We start from the raw sequence: 17,577 nt of genomic DNA, 5'->3' as shown, positions 1-17,577 counted from the left end.
TTAGACTACTTGTTGAATTGACTGCATATGTGGATAAGGAAGAGTCATTTCCACGCTACAACTCTTTTTTTATTTATTTTTGTTTTTTAGTAGTTCCGTTAAAAAATAAAAAGAGCCCTCGTGGTGCAGTGGTTAAGTGCTTGGCTGCTAACAGAAAGTTGATGGTTCAAACCCACCAGCCACTCCTCAGGAGAAAGATGTGGCAGTCCACTTCCATAAAGATTACAGCCCTGGAAACCTATGGGGCAGTTCTACGCTGTCTAATAGGGTCACTAAGAGTCAAAATCAACTAGACAGCAGTGGGTTTGGTTTTTGAGTTTGGATCAAGGAATACATGACCTATAATAAACTGTACATGCATAAATTGTAAAATTTGATAAATTTTGATGTATGTATACACCTATGAAATCAGTACCACAATCAAGATAGTGAACATATTTATCACCCCATAAGTATTATTTTGTCCCTTTATAATATCTCCCACCCAACCTCCCAGGCTCTTCTTCCAGGCAATCAATAATGTGAGTACTGATTAGTTTGTATTTTCTGGAGTTTCATATAAATAGAATAATACAGTATGTATGATTTTCTGTTTGATTTCTTTCAATCAGCATAATTATTTTGGAGTTCATCTATATTGTTTCATGTATCAATAGTTCATGTTTGCTATTGCTGAGTTGTATTCCATTCTATGAAAATGCCACAATGTATTTATCCATTCTTTATTTGTTGGATATTTGAGTTGTTTCCAGTTCGGAGTTATTATAGAAAAATGTAGTGTGTATGTTGGCATATAAATCTTTGTATGGCATATGCTTTTATTTCTCTTGGGTATATACCTAGAAATAGAATGGCTACATCACATGGTAGGCATTATGTTTAACTTTTTAAGTGACTGCCAAACTGTTGTTTTCCAAAGTGGTTGTGCCATTTTCCATCTTCAAAAAAATTATATGAGTCTTGTTCCTTTAAATTCTCACCAGTGTTTGACATGAATCATCAAGCTTTTTAATTTTAACCATTCTAACAAGTGCAGCAGTACCTCATTATGGTTTTAATTTATATTCCCATAATGACTAATGATGTTGAACGTCTTGTCATGCACTTATATGCTATCCATATATTTTATTTGTTAAACAAATCTATTAAAATATTTTGTCCATTTTTAAAAAAAATTAAGTTATTTTCTTATTGTTGAATTTTGAGAGTTTTTAAAATATATTCTGTACAACAGTACTTCATCAAATATTTGTTTTGCAAACTTTTTCTCCCATTATATGGTTTCTTTTTTAATTCTATTAACAGTGTCTTTCAAAGAACAGTGACTTAGTTTTGATGAAGTGTAACTTCTCAGTTTTGCAAATGAATCATGCTTTTGATGGTGTATCTAAGAATTCTTTATATAACTCAAGGTGATAAAGATTTTCTCTTATTTTTTTTAATAGAGATTTCATGGATTCAGGTTGTATGTTTTGATCTATGATTCACTTTGATTATAGTTTAAATTGTGTGGCATGAATTCATGTTCACTTTTTGCATATGGATATGCTGTGTTTCCAGCATCATTTATTGAAAAGACTATCCTTTCTCCATTGAATTACCTTGGCAACTTTGTCAAAAAATTAGTCGTCCATTTATGTGGGGACCATTTCTTGTAATCTCTCTTCTGTTTCTTTCTTATTTTTCTATCTTGATGCCAGTGCTGTATTTTCTGATTACTGTACTTTATAGGAAACCCTGGTGGCATAGTGGTTAAGAGCTATGGCTGCTAACCAAAAGGTTGGCAGTTTGAATCCACCAGGCACTTCTTGGAAACTCTGTGGGGCAGTTCTACTCTGTCCTACAGGGTTGCTATGAGTCAGAATCGACTTGATGGCAATGGGCTTGATTTTTTTTGGTTTAGTACTTTATAAGTCGTCAAACACATCAAATAGTGTCATCCCTTCAGCTTTGTATTGCTTTCTCGTAGTTGCTTTGGCTATTTTGGGTCTTTTGACTGGGATTGCAATCTATAGATTAATTTCAGATGAATTGACGTCTTAGCAATAGTAAGTCTTGCATCCCAAGAACAAAATACATCTCTTCATTTATTTCGGTCTTTGTTACTTTCTCTAAGAAATGATTCCTAGTTTTGAGTTTACAGCTCTTGCACACATTTTCTCAGGTTTATCTCTAAATATTTCAAATATCTTGATGCTTCATTAAGTGGTATTATTTTAATTTCAAGTTTTGATTGTGCTAATTTGTAGAAGTAACAATTAATTGTTTATATTGATCTTTTCTAGTGTAACCTTATTAAACTCCTGTATGTGTTCTAGTAACTTTTTTGTAGAATTCATCTAATTTTATACATAGACAAAACTGCAGTCTGCTTATGGACCAATGAGTTTCAGTTTACAGCAATGGAAAAATTTCAGATAAATTTATTTTGAATATTTTTAATTTGCTTCTTCAAGATATAGTCTCTGTCACTTTATTAAAAAATGTGTTGTGGAAAAATATATATAACAAAAGTTTTCCATTTTAATGATTTTTAAGTGTACAATACAGTGAAATTAAAAATGTTCAACATGTTGTGCAATCATCATCATTATTCAAAAAAATTTTTTTATCACCCTAAATAGAAACTCAGTACCCTCAAGCAATAATTTCCCATCCTTCCCTTCTACCAGCCCCTTGTAACCACTAATAACATTTTGCCTGTATGCATTTGCCTATTCTAGATAGTGCATAGAAGTGAAACCATACAATGTTTGTCCTTTTGTGTCCATCTTACTCTATTTAGCATAATCTTTTTAAGGTTCATCCATGTCATAGCATGTATCAGAACTTCATTTATCTTTATGGCTAAATAATATTCCATTGTATGTATAAACAACCTTTCGTTTATACATTCATCTGTTGATGGACACTGAGTTGTTTCTACCTTTTGAATATCGTGAATGATGTTGCCATGAATGTTGGTGTACAAGTATTTGTTTTTATCCCTGTTTTCAAGTCTCTTGAGTATATATTCAGGAGTGGAATTGATTGGTAAAGTGATAATTCTTTGTTTAACTTTTTGAGGAAACTCCAATGTGTTTTTCACAGTGGCTGAATCATTTTCCATTCCCAAAAGCAATGCAGAAGCATTCTATTCTAATTTCTTCACCTCCTCATCAACACTTATTTTCCATTTTTCTGATAATAGTTATCCTACTGGGTGTGACAGGAATGTGAGCGTCTTTTCGTGTTTATTGGCCATTTGCTTATCTTCTGTGGAGGAATGTCTGTTCAAGTCCTTTGCCCATTATTTAATTTGATTTTTTTATTGTTATTCTTATAGGAGTTCTTTATATAACCTGGATATTAAACTCTTACCATAAATACAGTTACCAAATATTTTTCTCCCCTTTTTAGGTTGTTTGTTAATTTTGTTGATAAAGTCCTTTGATGCAGAAGTTTTTAATTTTGATGAAGTCCAATTTATCTATTTTGTCTTTTGTTGCTTGTGATTTTGGTATCATATCTAAGAATTCATTGTGAAAAATAAGATCTTGAAGCATTATCTGTCTGTTTTGTCCTAAGAGTTTTATGGCCTTAGTTTTACCATTTAGGTCACTGATCCATATTGAGTTAATTTTCGTATGTGATGTGTGTTATGAGTCCAACTTCATTCTTTTGCATGAAGAGACCCACTCGTCCTAGCACAGATCCTATCACTTTTTAATTTGGGTATTCCCAATTTTAATTATATTTTGTACCAATTATTCTCAGTAACAAGATTGCCTGTTATTGTAGATAAGAAGAACTGAGACCCCAAAAGCAAAGTAACTTTTCTAAGATCACACATCTAGTAGTGACAGAAATAAGTTACTTACCACTTCCATGATCCAGAGACTGCTAATCTCTGTGCAAAAAAGTAAAGCATTTGCCTTGAACTTAACATGGTTTTCAGTCATGGTAAGAATTTGTAGGCAGAAGAACAAGTAAAAGACACCAAGGAAATATCTTATGGAAGATGAAATAAACTTTGTTTTCCCTTCACTTTAGTTAAATAAACATGTCTGAAATTTATCTAATCCAAACATGCATTACAGGGATAAGACTTGCCCATTTAAAGTGTGTTCTGGTGCAGTTAAGAGATACACTTAGGATAGGCATTAATTTTTATCATTCTGTTTAGAGTTTTTTTTAAAAGAGAGTACGTAAAGGAAATAACACTCACTAGTACCCCACCCCTGCTGCCTTGTTCCTTCTAACAAGTGACAATATAAGGCTGAAAGGAGGTCCTAGATCTCTCGATCAGGTTTTAGTTCCTAACTAGCTATTCTTCCAGTAGGCCACTATTTCTTCTTCTTCTTCTTTCTCTTTTATTGTGGTAAATATATATGTAATGAATGAATTTCCATTTCAGTACACTTTTTAATTTTAGAACAATTTTAGATCTACAGAAAAATGAGCAGATAAGGAGAGTTCTCATATACTCCCCTTCACTGTTTTCCCTATTATTAATATCTTACATCAATATATATATTTGTTGCAATTAATAAGCAATATTGATACATTGTTATTAACTAAAGTACATGTTTATTCTTATTGCTTTTGTTTTTTTCCTAATGTCATTTTTTCTCTGCTCTAGGATCCCATTCATGATAACACTGTAAAGAGAGAAATTTTCCTAAACCTTTTGATCACAATAAAAACTAAATTCAAGTTTCTGATGTATTTGGTGGAATCGAAACTGAAATTAACAATGTCTGCTTTTGAGGTTCTTTAGCTGACTAGCTAGGAAAACAGCTAGGAGTTATTTTCTCTGTGGCCAAGTGAAGACATAGAAATAATGTACCCCAAGGAGGGAGTTTTAACACAGATGCATTTGTGTAAGATTGGCTTTAAGAAATAATCCTTTCATGATAGGGATGTAGAAACAGTCTCAGGAGAAAGACCTTGGGCTGCAACTGGTTATCTAAATACCCAAAGTAACCAGAAAGATTCTGCCTGAGCACTCAGTTTCTAAGGAGGGGGCCTTGGTGCCAATTCTTATCACCCACCTGTATGAGCATCTCCAAGAAATGTTTTACATCAAACTGGACATTTTTGCAACCAGTTCTGAAAAGTATGCATTATAAGTATCTTTTGACTATGATTGTAAATCTCTATGCTGGAATGAACTTTTGTTATTAACCTTTGTAACTAATCTCTGTAGCTCAACTAAGCATTCCTAAGCATATGTATCCTGTGAGAGCCTTTTCCCTAATTCACTTGACCCTCCCTCATCTGACCTCAGTGGATGTATAATCAATCAGTGATCTTTGTTGTAACTTCCTCTTTCAGCCCTCTAACCATTTCTGCCTGAGACCTGCTTTTTGAAATAGCAATGTTTGCACTTATGTGAGTTGGTAGTTTCCCATCCAGGTATCTCTTTAAATCTGAATAAATCCTCTGAAGTTTCATCTTCGGGTCTGAGTGGTTTCTCACTATGATACCACATTACATTTGCTGCTATGTTTCTTTAAAGTCCTCTTAACTATGATAGTTTTCAGATTTTCTTTATTTTTGATGACATTGACCATTTTTAGGAGTACTAGTCGAATATTTTGTAGAACGTTTCTCCATTGGAATTTGTCTAATGTTTTTCTCATTATTAGACTGAAGTTATGGGTTTTTGGGAGGATGACCACAAAGGTAATGTGGCATTTTTTTCACATCGTATCTAAGACACATGATTTATCACTTCTGATGTTGACTTTAATCACCTGGCTGAGGTAGAGTTTGTCAGGTTTCTCTACTGTAAAGTTTACTCTTTTTTCCCCCAAGTCATACTGTACTCTTTGGAAGGAAGTCAATATGCACAGACCACAATTAAGGAGTGTGAAGTTATGCTGCACACCCTTGAGTGCACAGTATCTACATAAATAATATGGAATTCTTCTGCATGGCAGATTTATCTCCTCTCCCGTTTATTCATTTATTCAATTATTTATATCAATAGAGACTCATGAATATTTATTTTATAGCTTCTACTGTAATCCACTACTACTTATCTTCTTGCACAAATTATTACAGCTTTGGCAACTGGAAGTTCTTTTATTTGTCTCCTTCGTCACTTTGGCATACTTCTATTATTGTGGGATATTTAAAAAACAAACAAAAAAACATTTCTTACTTTCCAGCACTACAAAATGCCCCAGGCTCATTCTTTATATGTCATGCCCAGTCTTAGAATCAGTCATTTCTCAAAGGACCCTGTCATGGATTGAATTGTGTCCCCCAAAAATATCTGTCAACTTGGCTGGGTCATGATTCCTGGTGTTGTATGATTGTGTACCATTTTGTAATCTGATGTGATTTCCTTATGTGTTGTAAATTCTATCACTATGATCTAGTAAAATGGATTAGCAGCAGTTATACTGATGAGGTCTACAAGATTGGATAGTATCTTAAGCGAATCTCTTTTGAGCTATAAAAGAGAAAAGCAAGCAGAAACACATGGGAACCTCATACCACCAAGAAAGCAGTGCCGGGAGCAGAGCACGTCTTTGGACCTGTGGTTCCTGCACTGAGATGCTCCCAGACCATGGGAAAACTGATGCATCACAAGGACCTTTCTCCAGAACAGACAGAGAAAACCTTCTCCTGGAGCTGATGCCCTGAATTTGGACTTGTCGCCTACTGGACTGTGAGAATAAATTTCTCTTTGTTAAAGCCCTCCACTTGTGATATTTCTGTTACAGCAGCACTAGATGACTGAGAGGGAACCCTAGGTCTTTTATTGGAGAATGATGTTAGAAACCCAGATCTAGACATGAATCAGACATGAGGTATGTTCATTCCTGCTAGGTTGCCATTGCTTCTCAGTATTCTCTGCTGACAAAGCAAGAAAATATATGTGTGTACACTAATGTGTGTATATATTGTTGTTGTTATTAGTTTCTGTTGAGTTGGCTCCAACTCATGGCAAACTTATGTATAGCAGAATGAAACATTGTCCACTCCTGTGCTATCCTCCCAATCATTGCTATGGTTGAACCCCTTGTTGCAGCCACTGTGTCAAATCATCTCATGGAGGATTCCCCTCGTTTTCACTGATCCACCACTTTACCAAACATAGTGTCCTTTGCCAGAGGTTGGTCTTTCCACATGACGTGTCCAAAGTAAGCAAGACAAAGTCTCACCATCCTCACTTTTAAGGAGCATTTTGGCTGTACTTTCTCCAAGACTGATTTATTTGTTCTTCTGGCAGTCTACTGTATGTCCAGTATTCTTTACCAACATCACAAGTCCTTCAGTCTGCCTTATTCATTATCTAGCTTTTACATATATATAAGACGTGTGCATATACATATCTATAAATGTCTCTATATGTAACCATCTGTATCTAAGTTAGGGAAACATGAGTTTATATTGATGTCTCAAACTCTAATGCATTACTCCATGGGTCAGCTTAGTCTCTTCCTTTGTTTATCTGTAATATCTCACTTCAACAGTGAGAAAGTTGGCTCCCACCATTCACCATCCATTTACTGAATTGTTGAATTTCAGTATATATGTATAGGCAGTATCACAATAGTTATCTGTCCTGCTATGGAAAACTATTTTATCTACTGGAGTTCACAGTACTTACATAGTTTTCTTTTGCCTTGTAGACACCATTCATTTCCAGAGTTACGTAGGTTAGCACATTTTCCCTTACCTTTTTCAGAGAGGTTGTTTCAAATATTTAAAATACATTTTAGACTGTTTTGTTATATTCTAAATTCCATTCTGAGATACCCTGATCTCCAAATTTTTTTTTCATTCACATACACTAAAATTCTCTCTTTGTGCTGAAGATGTCTATGGGTTTTGGCAAATGTGGTTAGGTTGTCAGGCGCTGTCGACTGGGTTCCAACCCATAGCCACCCTATGTACAACAGAATGAAATACTGCCCGATCCTGCATCATCCTCACAATTCTTGTTATGCTTGAGACCATTGTTGCAGCCACTGTGTCAACGCATCTCATTGAGAGTCTTCCTCTTTTTTGCTGACCCTCTACTTTACCATGTATGATGCCCTTCTCCAGGGACTAATCCCTCCTGATAATATATCCAAAGAATATGAGACAAAGTCTTTCCATCCTTGCTTCTCAAGAGCATTCTGGCTGTACGTCTTCCAAAACAGATTTGTTTATCCTTCTGGCAGTCCAAGGTATATTCAATATTCTTCACCAACATCATAATTCAAAGGCACCAATTCTTCTTTGGTCTTCCTTATTCATTGTCCAGCTTTCACATGCATACGAGGCAATTGAAAACATCATGGCTTGGGTCAGGTGCACCTTAGTCCTTAAAGTAACATTTTTGCTTTTTAACACTCTAAAGAGAACTTTTGCAGAAAATTTGCACAGTGTAATCCGTTGTTTGATTTCTTGACTGCTGCTTTCATGGGCGTTGACTATGATTGCAAGTACAATGAAATTCTTGACAATTTCAATTTTTTCTCCATTTTTGATGATATTGCTTATTAGTTCAGTTATGGGGATTTTTGTTTTCTTTATGTTAAGGTGTAATCCATACTGAAGACTGTAGTCTTTGGTCTTCATCAATAAGTGCTTCAAGTTCTCTTCACTTTCAGCAAGCAAGGTTGTGTCATTTGCATAATGCAGGTTGTTAATGAGTCTTCCTCCAATCGTGATGCAGTGTTCTTCTTCATATAGTCCAGTTTCTCTGATTATTTGCTCAGCATACAAATTGAATAAGTATGGGGAACGGATACAACCCTGACATACACTTTTCCTGACTTTAAACCAAGCAGTATCTCCTTGTTCTGTTTGAATGACTGCCTCTTGGTTTATGTACAGGTTCCACATGAGCACAATTCAGTGTTCTGGAATTCCCATTCTTCACAATGTTATACATAATTAGTTATGATCCACACCGTTGAATGTCTTTGCATAGTCAATAAAACACAGGTAAACATCTCTCTGGTATTCTGTTTTCAGCCAGGATCCATCTGATAACAGCAATGATATCCCTCATTCCAACTTCTCTTCTGAATCCAACTTGAATTTCTGGAAGTTCCCTGTCGGTGTACTGCTGCCACCACTTTTGAATGATCTTCAGCAGAATTTTACTTTGTGTGATATTAATGATATTGCTTGATAATTTCCACATGCTGTTGGATCACGTTTCTTTGGAATGGGCACAAATATGGCTCTCTTTCAGTCAGTTAGCCTGGTAGCTGTCTTCCGAATTTCTTGGCGTAGACAAATGAGCGCTTCGAGCACTGCATCTGTTTGTTGAAACATCTCAGTTGGTATTCCATCAATTCCTGGAGACTTGTTTTTCACCAATGCTTTCAGTGCACCTTGGACTTCTTCCTTCAGTACCATCGATTCTTAATCATATGCTACCTCTTGAAATGGCTGAATGTCAACCAGTTATTTTTGTACAATGAATCTTTGTATCCCTTCCATCTTCTTTTGATGCTTCCTTTGTTGTTTAATATTTTTTTTCCCGTAGAATCCTTCAATATTGCAACTCAAGGCTTGAATTTTCTCGTCAGTTCTTTCAGCTTGAGAACTGTCGAGTGTGTTCTCCCCTTTTGGTTTTCTAACTCTAGGTCTTTGCACCTTTCATTATACTACTTTGCTTTGTTTTCTTGAGCCACCTTTTGAAAGCTTCTGTTCAGCTCTTTTACTTCATCATTTCTTCCTTTTGCTTTAGCTACTGAATGTAATTTGTTATGATCCACACAGTCTGAGACAGCAAATTTCAGAGTCTCTTTTGACATCCATTTTGGTCTTTTCTTTCTTTCCTGTCTTTTTAATACCTCTTGCTTTCTTCATATATAATGTCCTTGATGTCATTCCACAACTCATCTGGTCTTCAATCATTAGGGTTCAGTGTGTCAAATCTATTCTTGAAATGGTCTCTAAATTCAGATAGAACATACTCAAGATCATACTTTGGCACTTGTGGACATGTTCTAATTTTCTTCACTTTCAGCTTGAACTTGCACACGAGCAATTGATGGTCTGTTCCACAGTCAGTCCCTGGCTTTGTTCTGAAATTTTCCATTGTCTGTTTCCACAAATGTAGTCAATTTGATTACTGTGTATTTCATCTGGTGAGGTCCACATGTATAGTCACCATTTAGGTTGGTGAAAGAAGATATTTGCAGAATTCTGTTGTGAGATCTCTGGCGTCGTTTCTATCATCAAGGCCATATTTTCCAACTACCAATCCTTCTTTGTTTCCAACTTTCCCATTCCAATCACTGGTAATTATTAATGCATCTTGATTGAGTGTTTGATCAATTTCAGACTACAGAAGGTGGTAAAAAACTTCAATGTCTTTATCTTTGTTATTAGCGGTTGGTTCGTAAATTTGAATAATAGTTGTATTAACTGGTCTTCCTTATAGGCGTATGGATATTACCCTGTCACTGACAGCTTTTTACTTCAGAATAGATCTTGAAATGTTCTTTTTGGTAATGAATGCAACGCTATTTCTCTTCAATTTGTCATTCCCAGAATAGTATACCATGACTGTCTGATTCAAAATGGCCGATACCAGTCCATTTCAGCCCACTAATACCTACGATATTGATGTATATGTGTTTCATTTTATTTTTGACGATTTCCAATTTTCCTCGATTCATACTTCCTTCCTGTGTTAGTGGATGTTTGCAGCTGTTTCTTCTCATTTTGAGTCGTGCCACATCAGCAGATGAAGGCCCCAAAAGTTTGACTCCATCCACGTCATTAGGGTTGACTCTACTTTGAGGAGGCTTCTCTTCCCCAGTCGTATTTTGAGTGCCTTCCAACCTGAGGGGCTCATCTTCCGACACTATATCAGATAGTGTTCCACTGCTATTTATAAGGTTTTCACTGGCTAATTTTTTCAGAAGTAGACTGCCAGGTCCTTCTTCCTAGTCTATCTTAGTCTGGAAGCTCGGCTGAAACCTGTCTGCCATGGATGACCCTGCTGGTATTTGAAAACTGGTGGCATAGCTCCCAGCATTACAGCAACACACAAGCCCCTACAGTTCGACAAACTGACAGTCGTGTGGGATTTGGCAAATACATAGTGTCATATAGCCAAAATAGTTTCATCACCCTATAAAATCCCCTGTGCTTAAGCTCTTCAAATCTCCCTGCCTCCATTCTAACTTCTGGTGATTGCTAAACTTTTTATTGTATCTATAGGTCTGAATTTTCCAGAATATCATATAATTGGGACCATATAATATGTAGTCTTTTAAGACTGATGTCTTTCACTTACCAATATACATTTAAAGTTCCTTCATGTATTTTTTTTGTGAATTGATTTACTCATTCCTCTTTATTGTTGAATAATACTCCATTGTATGGATGTACCACAGTCTGTTTATCAATTCATTTATTAAAGGTCATCGTGGTTGCTTCCAGTTTTTGGTGATCATGAATAAAGTTGCTATAAACATAGAGATGCAAGTTTTTGTGAGGACATTCGTTTTCAAATCAGTTGGACAAGTACCTAGTGGCATGATTGCTAGGTCATATGGTAAAACTGTGTATAGTATTGTAAAAAAAAAAAAGCCAAACTGTCTCTAAAGTGACTGCTATTTTGCATACTTACCAGCCATGAACAAGAGTTCCTATTGTTCCTCATCCTTGACAGCATTTGGTATTATCACTTTTTTTTTCGATTAGTTATTCTAATATATGTATAGTGATACCTCACTGATGCTTTAACTTTCAGTTTTCTAATGACAAATCATGTTGAGTATCTTTCATAATATTATTTGTCATCTCTATATCTTCTTTTGTACAGTGTCTGTTCAGATCTTTGGCCTGTTTTTTAATTGGGTTGTTTGTTTTGTTATTATCGAGTATAAGAATTGTGTGTATATTTGTGAATACAAGTTGTTAATCAGATTTGTGTTTTGCAAATACTTTCTCCTAGTATGTGGTTTGTTTTTAATTCCCTTAACAGCGCCCTTTGCAGAGCAATGTTTTTAGATTTAATAAGGTCTATCTTATTTTCAACATTTTCTCCTATGTTTTGTTCAAGAGTTTTGTATGAATTTTTTTTTTTTTAACATTAAATCTATGTGAATGGCATGTAAGGTCATACTATATTTTCTCCATTTAATTGCCTTTGTTCCTTTTCCAAGATCAGTTGACAATATATATGTCTATTTCTATGCCCTTTTTTTCTGTTTCATTGATCTAAATGTCTTTTGCCAATATCACATTCTCTTAATTACTGTAGCTTTATATAAGTTTTGAAATTGAACAGTGTTTTTCCTCCAACCTTGTTCGTCTTCAATATTATCTTTGTAATTCTAAGTCTTTGACTTTCTATATAAATTTTAGGTCAATTTTTCAATATCTACAAAATAGCTTATGGGGATTTTGACTGAGATTGCATTGACTCTATAAGTCACGTTGGATATTTTATTGACTTTTGCTCTGAAATTCATTGTTTCCTTTCTTCTGCTAGGTTTTTTTTTTTTTTTTTTGTTCTTCCTATTTTCCAGTTTCTTAATCTAAAATATGAAATCAGACTTTTTATCTTTTCTAATGCATGTGGTGATCAATGCTATAAATTTCCACCTAAGTTCTGCTTTAGAGGAATTCCACAAATTTATATATACAGTAATTTATATTTTCATTCAGTTCAGATTATTTCTAATTTTCCAATTGTTTTCTTCTTTGAACTCTAGTTTATTTAAAAATGTGTTCATTTCCACATTTTAAGGACTTCCCATAAATCTTTCTATTATTGACTTTAAATTTAATTTCATTATGGACAAAGTACTTCATATAACTGCAATAATTTTAAATTTATTGAGTTCTATATTTCCCCCCAAAATATTATTTATCTGTGTACAATCAAAATGAATTTTTGTTCTGTTGTTGGCTGGAGTGCTTTAAAAATCCAATTAATTCAAATTAGTTGATAATGTTGTTCAGTTACATGATAGTGTTTCCTATCAATTATTGAAAGAAAAGTAGTAAAATAGTAAACTGTATTTGTATATTTGTCTCTTCTCCTTATGGTTCTATCAATTTTTGTTTCATATATTTTGAAACTTTGATGTTATTTATAAAAATGTTTATGATTATGTTTGATTCTTTATAAATTGACTCGTTATTGCTGGTAATACTGTTTGCTATGGAATCTATTTTTATGTTAATATAGGCATTCTAGCTTTCATTAGTGTCAGCATGTAATTTCTTTTTCCATCCTTTTACCTAGCAATCAGTTTATGTCTCTATATTTAAAGTGGGTTTCTTATAGGCAACATATGGTTGGATCTACCATTTTTATCCAATAGGTAGGAGTTTAGACCGTTTACACATAAGATGATAATTACATGGTTAGGATTAAGTCTGTCATCATATTATTTCTTTTCCCTTTTTCCCATATCTTTTTTATTTTATATTTCCTGTTTTCTGCCTTCTGTGGATTAAGTGGTTATAATTCAAATGTGTCTCCTTTGTTGACTTACTAGATACAACTCTTTGTTTCGTTATTTAATGGTTGCTCTAAGTTTCCCAGTAGTCCCTGAGTGGCACAACTGGTTAAGTGCTCAACTACTATTGGAAAGGTTGGTGGTTCAAACCCACCCAGAGGCACCTCAGAAGACAGGCTTGGAAATCTGTTTCCAAAAGGTCACAGCCTTAAAACCATATAGAGTAGTTCTATAGAGCACACAGGCAGTTGCCATGGGTTGGAATCGACTCAATGGCAACTAACAGCAGCAGTAGCAGGTAGGGTTCCCAGTATCCCTCTATTACTTATCATAGTCTACATTTAAGTGACATTACAATAACTCACATATAAGAAGCTTACAATAGTATTCATCAAATTCTAAACTCCCAACCATTATATTACTCTAGTCCTATATTTTACTTACACACTCCATAACATATTTTTATTTTTGTTTAAATTATGTGTGTGTGTCTGTGTGTTTAATAATAGAAAAAGTTTTAGCTATCTACCCATGAGGTTACCATTTCCTGTACTCATCATTCCATATTTTAGATCCATATTTCCATTTTGATTCATTTTCTTCTTTCCTGAAAAACTTCATTTAACATCTCTTATAGAGCTTGTCTGCTGATGAAATTTTTTTTAGCTTTTATAGGTCTAAAAAGTTTAGTTTCACTTTCATTTTTGAAAGACGTTTACATTTGATTTAGAATTCTAGGTTGACAGTTGTTGCCCCCCCACCCCCGCCAGTACTTTAAAGATGCAAGATGCTGCTCCACTTGCTTACAAAGAGAAGTCAGCTGTGTTCTGCCATAATACGTCTCTCCTCTACCTGAACCGCTTTGAATGTTGTCTACTTACAATATGCTCTGGTGTATTTTTGTCAGGTTTCTTGAGATTAGGGTTCATTGAGCATCTTAGATTTTTTTTGTTGCTGTTTGTATTTTTCAAAAAATTAGGAAAACTTTTTATCATTATTTTTTAAAATATTTCCACTCACCCTCTCTTTCCAGTTCTCCAGTTACACATATATTAGGCTGCTTGAAGTCATCCACAGCAAAAAATGCTATGTTCGTTTTTTTTTAATTATTTTTTCATTCTTTGTTTCATTTTATATAGGTTCTATATGTGTTTAAGTTCACTAATCTCTTCTTTGCAACCCTTACATGCTATGAATCTCATTCAGTGTGTTTTTCCTTTCACACATGGTAGTTTTCATCTCTAGAAATTCAAATTGGGGCTTTCTTGCATTTTTCTACATTACTCAACTTTTTGAACATACGGCGTGTAATCATAATTACTCTTTTAATGACCTTATCTGCTAATTTTAACATCAGTGTCACTTCTGGGTCAGTTTCAATTGATTGATTTTTCTCTTTACAATAGTCTTATTTTCCTGCCTATTTTGATGTGAAACATTGTGAATTTTACTTTGTTGAGTGTTGGATACTTTTGTATTGCCATTAATATTCTTCAGCTTTCTTCTGGGACACAGTTAAGTTACTCTGAAATAATTTGATTCCTTTGGGTCTTGTTTTCAACATTTGTTAACTGGAACAAGAGCAGTGTTTATTCTATGGCTAATAGCACTCTACCTAACACACTATGAATTATGAGGTTTTTCTGTGTAGTGGGTTAGAACAGGCACTATTCCATGTCCTCTGTGAGCACCAAACATTGTTCCTTGCTGGTCTTTCATAGGTTCTTTCCTTTGCAGGGATTAGTTTCCTTACACAGATGTATTAATCAGTCCTCAGTTATATACTTGAGGAGGAACCTCTGCAGAAGTCTGGATTCTGTCTCTGTGCATCTCCTTCCTTTCTAGTGCTCTGTCATGTGACTTTTGCTGCTTTAGTCTCCCCAAAATCTCAGCTCTGTCTTCTCAATGCAGGATGTCTTCTTGGTTCCAACTGGTTTCAATCTTCCTGTGCCACAGTGTGGAAACTATCTAAAGGCAGAAATCCAGGGCAGTAAGCAAAATCACCTCATTTGGTTCCTGTTCGTCAAGGATCACTGTTCTCAGTTGCCTGATAATCAATGTGTTGAATACCAATTTCTAAATTAGTGTCTTCTTTTTTCTTTTTTTTTTTCGGAGGAGGGTGTCTTAGTTATCTAGTGCTGCTATGACAGAAATACCACAGGTGGATGGCTTTAACAAACAGACATTTATTCTCTCATAGTTTAGGAGGCTAGAAGTCTGAATTCAGGGTGCCAGATCTAGGGGAAGACTTTCTTGCCCTTTCTGCTCTGGGGGAAGGTCTTTGTCTCCTTTCAACATCTGTGGGCCTGGTGTTCCTTGGATATCTACATGTGTCTTGACATCAATCTTTGCCTGGGTCTAGGAGGGTCTTAGTGCCAAGGACCCTGGGTCCAAATGATGCACTCTGGTCCCGTCTCTTCTTTCTCAGTGGTAGTAGATCCCTTTCTCTCTCTGCTTGCTTTTTTCTCCTTTTATCACTTGTAAGATAAAAGGTGATGTAGCCCACACCCCTGGGCTGTGATTTGAGTAAGGGTGTTGCACCCACCTTAATCTTCATTAACATGACCTAATCATGCCTCATTACCATAATGGACAGCTCATTCCCAAATGGGGACATAACCACAAGCATAGAGGCTAGGATTTACAACACATCACAAAATGGAGGGTAATCAGATCACAAAATGGAGGACGACCAAACAATACTGGGAATCATGGCCTAGCCAAGTTGACACATATTTTTGGTGGACACAATTCAATCCATGACAGGGAGGTTGAATTGATTGTTTTGGTTAGAAATGGAAATCTGGTCTCTGTTTTTCCATTTTCATTTGATTTGGATGCAGAAGTTGTTTGCTCTACTTAAAAAATGAGGTGCACTATGAGTTCAAAAATATAATCTCAGCTACTTTGTTCAGCGGATAAATTAGACTACAGTAGTACAATTACTTGAAATGCTTAACCAACTGAAGTACATTTACATGTCTTCCTATCAGTACATTTTTCATCAGAATTGAAACACGATAACTTTAATTCTTGGTATTTTACTTTTTTCTTTTTATATTACCTCACTGCAAGTGCTAAAGTCTTTTTGAAGATTCAATTTCTCTCCAGCCACACTGGTGATTTGTTATGCCATTATATCAGTCTTCTGAAAGTTCAAGATAAGTTGGGATGTAACTATTATTTATTCAAATCTCAAAATTAAGCCAATTAAAAGAAAAAGGAATTGAGTGCTACAAAGGACAAGGACATTTATCTGAAAGTTCCTTCAGCTTCTTTTTGATTTGTCATGTTAACCTATATGAGAATGACTCTCTGTGGTTTGAGTAATTTCCAGAACAGTTGTGCATTTTCTCAAATAAAATTATTGGTAATCTATAGCTCTGAATCTTTCTATAAGCAAAGACGTATTTCTGAGTGATGCAATATTGTGAATGACAAAAAAAGTTGCTTTATATGCTCTTTAAAATTCCACGTAATAAAATTGTTACTTTATTTATGATCCTATGCGATCTCAAAATAATATTTGCAAATCAACATCCAAATGCCTTCCTTTGTTCATTTATCTATTTGGCATGTTATATATTTAGCTATAAAAATTATGATATTTTAGGGCTCTTAGACACCTCAAAGATTATGTAGCCCAGTTTTTTATCTATAGATGACGAATATATGGTCTAGAATTATCTTACTCAGGTCATAAAGGTAGTTAGGAACAGAATCATTTACAGGAACATATTCAACAAATCCTTCATCAACAGCTAAAATCAAAGGTGTCAATTCTTCTTTCATCTTCCTTATTCATTAGCCAGCTTCCACATGTATATGAGGCAATTGAAAACACCATGGCTTGGGTCAGGCACACCTTAGTCTTCAAAGTGACACCTTTGCTTTTTAAACACTTTAAAGAGGTCTTTTGCAGCAGATTTGCCCAATAGAATGCATCTTTTGATTTCTTGACTGCTGCTTCCATGGGTATTGATTGTGGATCCAGGTAAAATGAAATCCTTGACAACTTCAATATTGCCTCAGTCATCTAGTGCTGCTCTAACAGAAGTACCACAAGTGGATGGTTTTAACAAAGAGAACTTTATTCTCTCATAGTCCAGTAGGCTACAAGTCCAAATTCAGGGCATCAGCTCCAGGGGAA

Source organism: Trichechus manatus, unplaced genomic scaffold (assembly GCF_000243295.1).
Source record: "Trichechus manatus latirostris isolate Lorelei unplaced genomic scaffold, TriManLat1.0 scaffold00158, whole genome shotgun sequence".
NCBI classification, from domain to species: Eukaryota; Metazoa; Chordata; class Mammalia; order Sirenia; family Trichechidae; genus Trichechus; species Trichechus manatus.
Note: the sequence above shows the minus strand (reverse complement) of the source record.